This window comes from Nicotiana tabacum, chromosome 13 (assembly GCF_000715075.1).
Source record: "Nicotiana tabacum cultivar K326 chromosome 13, ASM71507v2, whole genome shotgun sequence".
NCBI lineage: Eukaryota > Viridiplantae > Streptophyta > Magnoliopsida > Solanales > Solanaceae > Nicotiana > Nicotiana tabacum.
Window position 1 is genome coordinate 132,270,282 of NC_134092.1, and position 7,995 is coordinate 132,278,276.

A 7,995-nucleotide genomic window follows, 5' to 3' on the forward strand; every position below is an offset into this window, starting at 1 on the left:
GAAAATGAGGTCGTTAGGCAACTCTTAAGCATATCTGAAGAAGAGTTTGGGCTACCGAGTGGCGGCCCTATTAAATTACCCTGTGATTCAACGTTCATGGATTGCATCATTTCACTAATCAAGAAAGGTGTGGCCACTGGAGATCTTCACAAAGCATTGCTCCTCTCAAGTACTTCGTGTTGTTATTCAGCTTATTCTTTGCACCAAGAAAGTGGAAGTCATATTACATTAGAGTTTTTGGCGAAGGGGATAAGAGGAAATTGATCTTTAATTGGATATATCGGTGGATATTGGAAATCAAATGTATAAAAAATGATTAGTTTAATACCTTTTGCAAATTATTATCTGAGACTAGGGGTGGCAAAATGGTTAAAAGAAAATAATTAGTCACCTATATTATCCACTAAAAAATGGGTTGAATAACGAGACATAACTTCAATAAACAAGAAGTTACTGATTTCCACTTTCTTGGTGCAAATTAGAAGATGAAGTACAGCAACATGAACGAATCGATAGGAGCATTGTTTTGTGGGCCCTGTTCTCTCAAAACATCAAAACGCTCGAAGATCTCCGGCAGCTATGCGTTTCTTGATCAGTGAAATGATGTGGTCCATGAAGACCGAATCACAGGGTAATGTAATAGCGCCATTACTTGGTAGCCCAAATTCTTCTTCATATATGTTTAAAAGTTGCCTAATGACCTAATTTTAAAGGTAAGCCAAGGGAATCACAAAGCGCCTTTGATCAATTGTGTAGACGATAAAATGGCCTTTTAGGTCGTGAGCCTGATGAGTTGACAAATTCCTATACCTCGTATTCTCTTTCTTTGTTGTGAATTCAAACCACGCAATGATTTTCAGTCTAATTGAGCAACCTTAACCACTTTGAAAAAAGTCTCCTTTATGTATTTTGGCCGCGACATGAGTTTTCTTTTACATGTACACATGCTTTTTCAAAAAGATTTTCATCTGCACTTAGTCAGTCAAAACTCGAAGCAGCCTGAGTATTCTATTATGCATCAAAGAGTCGCCCTACCGAACCCCACAAAAACTAATTGATGAAATGCAAACACCTGGAACTGTTTTCCCTATGCATAGTTAGAAAACATTGCAAATGGAAAAACAACTCTTATGTACTTTATATATCTTGGTATATAAAGTATGATTAATCTTGTACTTCTGCGATTGAAGTTTGAAATGAAAACACAATATTTATGATGTTGTTTTAGTCCCTCTATACTAAACTGAACCTCCACATTTAACTTGGTACAGATATGAAAACGGCCCTGCAAAAGTGTATTTCTAAAGTTATAGCATGATCATTACGACAAGCAATATTTAAAGTTATGTAGTGTGTAAGAAACTTCTGGTTTTTTCAAGATGAAAATTATTTTGAAAAGGTGAAAATCAGTTTCTGATGGAGAGAATACAAGACTAGTTGAGCTCTACATCCCAAAGGAAGAACAGTTCCAAGGCTTCTTTCATCCATCCATTTTGGCACAGTTTTCTTGCTTCGCGAATATTCATCTGCAATTGGTTTTTACCTGTCAGCAAACGAAGATGTGATTTCATTTCACATGACTGCTATTCTGGTCTAAGAGAGGTGTCACGTCACCTTTACTAATAAGACAAGTATATAGTATAGATATATGTAGATTTAAAAAGAATGGATTATTGCATACCGAAGTTAGTTCTCTCACGAATCTCTTTCTCAGGCCAAGAGGTCTAGTTGTTCTGCTACAAACAAAGGAAACATATACTCTTCATAGGCAATGCCACCGGCTTTAGAGCAAAGGGCTTCCAAACTTGCAACTTACTTTCATTGGAATGTGACCTTTGTTTCTAATGTTATTACAGTATGCGACAACAACAACAACTGGATTCATCCGTCACGGAGTCATGGTGTTCACTAATGTCAGATCTGCTCCTCCTTATCACATTGGAATGTTCTGTTGGTTCATTGTTATTTTCCCTCATTTGTGACAAGGCCTCAACCTCAGGTTCTTCTTTATACAACAAACGAAGTCCATACTTCTTCTGTTTTCCAGAAAAAGATAGCCTAATAAGTCCATAGTCATTTGGTGTTTTTCCATTTGCCTTAGATGTATCCCATAAGACAGCAAGAGGTACCAAGAAAAAATGAATTGGTGTATACCGTTCTCGATAGCTGTGTGATTCTGTATCACATTCTGATAAGGCAAGTTTCTGGGTCATGCACGACACCCCGTCATCACATACGGGAATCAATTGAGCTGTGGTGTCAATTAAGCTACCACAGTAACATACAGCAAATCCCAAGAATTTATCAAGTATATACCAATTTCCGGGCAAATTGACTGATAGACTACTATCCCTTCCCTGATGGTGGAACCAACTTGGGATCTTCTTCTCATGATGCCAAATGGTAAACACATTTTCGGACAAGGAATCTGAAGAAGAGATGTCATGCCTCAAGGAAGAGATTTTCTGAAACAGGGCATGTGCAAACAAATTATATATAGAATTATTGTCTGCATCATCCTTATCATACAGTGGTGCGAATATCACCATCTGTAGTTTCTTCCTCTTTGTTACTAAATCATGGATAAATTTCAGAGCCATAAGATAATCTACACGCAATTTATTTAATTCAGGGGGAAATTCTGGTAGTTGTGTAAGCCTCTTGCAATATGATAAGTCTAAGGATCGAAGAGCACCAAGTTGGGCTATGCTTCGAGGAATATGCTCAAAATTATTTCCTCTGAGCTCCAACTCTTTCAAAGAGGATAAGGATCCAATATCTTCCGGAAGTTCTCCATCTGTTAAGTTGCAGCGACTGAGATCCAGATGTTCCAATGAGCGTAATCCTTCAGCCAGAAGGAACTCAAAGTGCACTCTATTGTATCTGAAGCATCCAGCTAACTTCAAGACTTTAAGTTTGTTCAAGCGTACAATGGTAGACGGAAGTCGTGAAATTAGAGTATCACTGGCATCAAACTCCTCCAAGTTGTCTAAATCCCCTATTTCTTCTGGCAAGCTTTCCAGTTTTAAGCAACATGACACACTCAGACTAACCAAACTTTTCAACCTACAGATGCTGCTTGGAAGAGCTACAAGGTTTTCCATATTACTCAAATCTAGCTTGGTAATATGAGTTTGGTACTGAAAAACAGAGGATGGCAGTTCCCTTAACCCAGAGGATGACATGTGAATCTGTATCCCAGGCTTCATTCTCCCGTGAATTTCTGGAAATTTCTCTAACCTATAGCAAAATTCTAAACCCAAATATTCAAGAGATTCCACGTTAACACATGGAAACCTCTTAAGTATTTTACAAAAACACAAATTTAACCGAATGAGTTTGTTGCAACATCCCAGGGAATAGTGAACCTCTTCAAGATTAGAACACGAAGACAGATTCAAATACTCCAAATTTGGCATCCCCGTGAAATCTGGTGTTTGCACCAGGCTTTTAGAGTATCTGAGATCTAGCGTCCGTAGAGACGACAATTGCTGTTCAGAATACAAACAGAATGAGATAGAGAAGAAAAAAAGAACCTATTTTGCTCCTCCACTGGATTCCAATAATAAAATATTTGGCTATCTATGAATGTAGAAACCTTGTTTGTTTCATTTGTATTTTTGGACATCAAATGACCTCTGTTTTCTTAATATCTTATTGCTAGCTTTCCTAAAAGTATTTATCACAAGAAAAGAAATGAATGATAGCATTTGATTTATGAGGGCCAACACATTATTTTTGTGTGAAATTAGAAATTTATTTTTTATATATGAAAAATTACTTGTTAAGAAACTGAATAAAAGTAAATTATAAATAAAATATTGTTAATTATAATTTAACATGATTGAAAAAAACTGTAGCAAAGAGAAAAGTGTTTCTCTCTTTAAAAAAGTGTAATATAAAATGGGAAAACCCAAATGTTAAATCCGGAAGCAATGTATGAAAGCATATATGCCATTCAAGAAAATAGTTATACACAATACATTCCTTTTGTTTTACTAATAAGTATTACTTCCGTCCCACTATGTACAGCCCTAGGATGAAATTCATATGAATCTGATTTTACTATGAGAAATAATATAAATTACAATAATTTTTTTTGAGAAAAAAGACATAAAGATCTTACAACAATACTGGGAACAACCCCAAATAATATAAATTACAATAATTTTTTTGAGATGGAAATACATTAATTTGAGCTTATGGAGTTAATAATTTTTGTTCATTTAAAGACATGCATCACATTTCTAGCAAAAATACAAAGTACCTCAAATAATACGTGACAAAAGTAATAATATTTGTTCATTATCACTAAATTAAAAGACAAAGACAGTTAGAAAGAAAAATAAAAGTAAAATAAAACTTAACTATTATACCTTTGTTTCCATCCATAAATAATGCAGTGAACTGCCCCGGAGGTTAAGGCTAACAAGAATTTTGGGATCAAATGTAGATGGCAATGTTTCACAAGGATAGCCATCCAAGACTAACCAACGCAAGTTGTTGGACAGATACTCAAAGGAGCCATGATAGGCCCAACTCTTTATGTTTAATATCTTAAGCCTTTTCATATGTTTCATGGCCTCATTGTTAAAGCTTAGTGTCCTAAAATTACAATGAAGCCAAATTGTTTCCACTGCCATGGTCCCCTGGTAAGAAGATCATTAGGATATACTGATGTTATGTCAGAGAAATACTTTTTGCAATTAATTCTATAGTTCTGTTTCTAATATTACATTTCTCTTAGAAGTTCATTAGAGTTAAGTTTATAAGCTTTTCATGTTGTAATAGAAAGAAACTGTAATTGAAACAATACCAATAAATTGTAGTGACTTTTTAAAATAATAAAATAAATAATGGTAAAGTGAATCTCTGATTGAGTTATTATGTAATAAAATGTCATAAAATTTTCAAGTTAATCCAAAGAATGAAATTGGATCAAACAGATTAAGTGGCTACTAGCTAGACTAATCAATCTCTAAAAAAATATAAGAAAAACGAATTAGGCAACATAAATTAAAGAGGCTACTTAACGAATTAGGCAATTAATATCATTTTTTAAACTAATTAGGCAATTAATATTACTTTTGTTTTTCCTATTAACTAAAATAAACAACCAAAATATGAAGCAAGATGAACAAATAATTGGAATTGACTGTCCTATATGTCTTTGGAATATAAACATTAGAAATTAAATATTATTGCATCACTTATGCTACTTACTCCATTGTTGCTCATCACTTCTTCGACTTCCTCGGCGAGCCATAGCCTGCTACGTTCTTCAGGATCTTTTCTAAAATTCACTATATATTTACCCATATCCTGTATTAAGTCATGCATTTGAATTTGATCATTTTCAGAGATAGACACAAGAGATTTGTTAATTAAGACACGCAATCCATATTCAACTCCAGAATGACAACTCTCAAGAACATGCATGGCGTAATTTTTTTCTTCCCCTCGCAAGAAGCATGCTATATCTAGAAACATCTCTTGTTGGATGGGCTCCAATCCATCATAACTGATTTTGAGCTTTTCAACAATTTCCGAATTAGAATTAACTTTCATGTGCTCTATAGCACTTTTCCATTCAGTTAAGCCTAGGTTATGCATCAAAGAACCCCACACTTTGAGGGCTAAAGGAAGGCCTTTAGCATGATTTACTACCTCCAATGAAAGTTCCTTAAAACACTCATCTGGATCTTCTTTTCTAAAAGCATGTTGATAAAATAATTGAATGGATTCATGATCAGGTAATGCAGTCACTTCATATATTGCATCATCCTTCCCCATCAGATGCTTGTCTCTAGTTGTTACAACAACCCTGCTGCCATTACCAAACCAACCAATATCACCTGCTAAATACTCTAAATGATCTTTATGACCTATATCATCAAGCACAATTAGCACCTTCTTAGAGCAAAGTCTGTCTGGAATCATCCGCTTCCCATCAAGCTTATTATTGACGTAATCATCTTTTCTTCTTAACAATTCAGAAAGAAGAGTGTTTTGCAAAGAATGCAGTTTTTCATTTTCTTTAATATCAGCAAGGAAACAAGCAGCTTCAAATTGATGAGACAAAGTGTCAAAAATGGCTCTTGCTATTGTCGTCTTCCCTAGACCGCCCATGCCCCAGATCCCCAATATGATCCGAACATCATTGGTTCCTACCTTAAGTAGGGACTTTAATTTCTCCATATGAGTATCTATTCCCACAATATCTCGCAAAGAAGACAAAGTAGCACTATTGCACAATTTGGAAATTTGGTCGACAATCTGCTGAATATTCTCCGCTTCAATCCTACGAAAATAAAAAAAAATCAATTGTAGATAAATGTAAGAAAGCCAAGTATTAGTACGCATTTCATAATTAATTTTTTGTTTACATAGGGGTAGGGGAAAGGGAGAGAAACTAAATATTGAACTGAGCTACTAAATATTGAGCTGCTAGAGTCAAGGAATCGAACTCTCATCAACTGGGCAAATAACCAACAAACTGAGCTACTAAATATTGTTAATTTACATAGAGATGATTAAAAGACACCACACATAAAACAAACTCTTGAAGGAGCAATCAAAATATTATATGTGCAAGAATGTTATTGAGGAATTGAAGTGATAGGAACTATAGTGTCTTCTGGGGTACTAGCAAGACGTGAATAGCTTAAGACGTTTTTTTTTATTCTCTCTAATTATATTGATAGGAACAATACCTTCTTATTGATAGAGACATATATAACAACCATCATTCCTTTTTTTCAGGAAAATAAAGATAAAAATATTTTTAACGTGTAAATGACAATCAATGAAGTTAGATTGTGTACGCAGTATTCTTAACAAAATAAATTAATTAAGCTTCCACCTTTTAATTTTTATTTTGTAAATATGATAAATTAATTTAGTGTCTTTTCTGTTTAATTCATTTTTTGAGGTATAGATTCTTTTTCTATAGTAAAATATGTACTCTTCACATAAGCAACTGCAGTTGAAGGAAAATTATTCCTTTTGAGCTCCTCACTTTGCTACTATAGTAACTTGAACCCGCAACCTAAATTATTCCTTAGCACTTGAGCAAACTCTCTTTGTAGTATTCCATTTTTTTTCATTGTAAGAAATTACTATGTGTTCTTAACTCACCCGTCACGGACATCATATCCTTTTAGATTTGCGGCAGCAGTTAGAGCATTCCTCCATCTTTGGAGCTTCTGCATTCCTTCATCATCATCCTTATAGCTTGTTTCATGTTTGTCAAAGGCTTCAGCAAAGCTTTCCGTCTGTTTCCGAACATGTGATGGATCCACATCATAGAAGACTGGTATGACAGTCTGTCCACATTGATCCTTGCATTCCATGATCTTCACTAACTCATCTAAGCACCACCTCGATGTTGCATAATTCTTTGAGAAAACGACGAGGGCAACTTGAGACTGTTCGATAGCTTTCAAGAGTTCATCCGATATTGATGCACCATGCTCTAGCCTTTTATCATCATGAAACGTGAATATTCCACTATTTTCCAAGCCTTTGAAGAGGTGACCTATAAATGTTCTTCGAGTATCATCGCCTCTAAAACTTAGAAAGACTTTGTAGTTCCACCGAGGAAACTGTGAAGTACTCGCATAAGCAGAAGATGATGCCATTGATTCAATTGAAAAGTAAAAAACCTGTATGTGGATAAATTGTAGTTGTGGTAAAAGATAAAGTGATATAATAGGAGAGAAGGAAATAAACAACTAGCTACTAGCACTTCAAATAAGAAAAGTTTGTATGAGAGGGTTTTCTTTGAACTTTAATAGAAGGAGATGGGAAGCTACAAAGAAAACGTCTACCTCTTGAATTGAATTATTGCTCAAAAGCACAATCATTATGAATTCCCCCCCCCCCCCTCTCTTTCTTCTCTGCCAAATTTTCTTTTCCTATCTTAATTTCTATGGTGGTTGACAAAGTCTTCTTCCAACAAAATATTTCTCAGTTTTTTAGATGATCAAAACAAAA

The 7,995-nt window shown here is 34.8% G+C and overlaps 1 pseudogene; it reads right to left on the bottom strand.

The window, feature by feature from the left end:
• Nucleotides 1-1,296: 1,296 nt before the first annotated feature.
• Nucleotides 1,297-7,786, bottom strand: LOC107815146 (TMV resistance protein N-like; annotated as a pseudogene).
• Nucleotides 7,787-7,995: the final 209 nt, after the last annotated feature.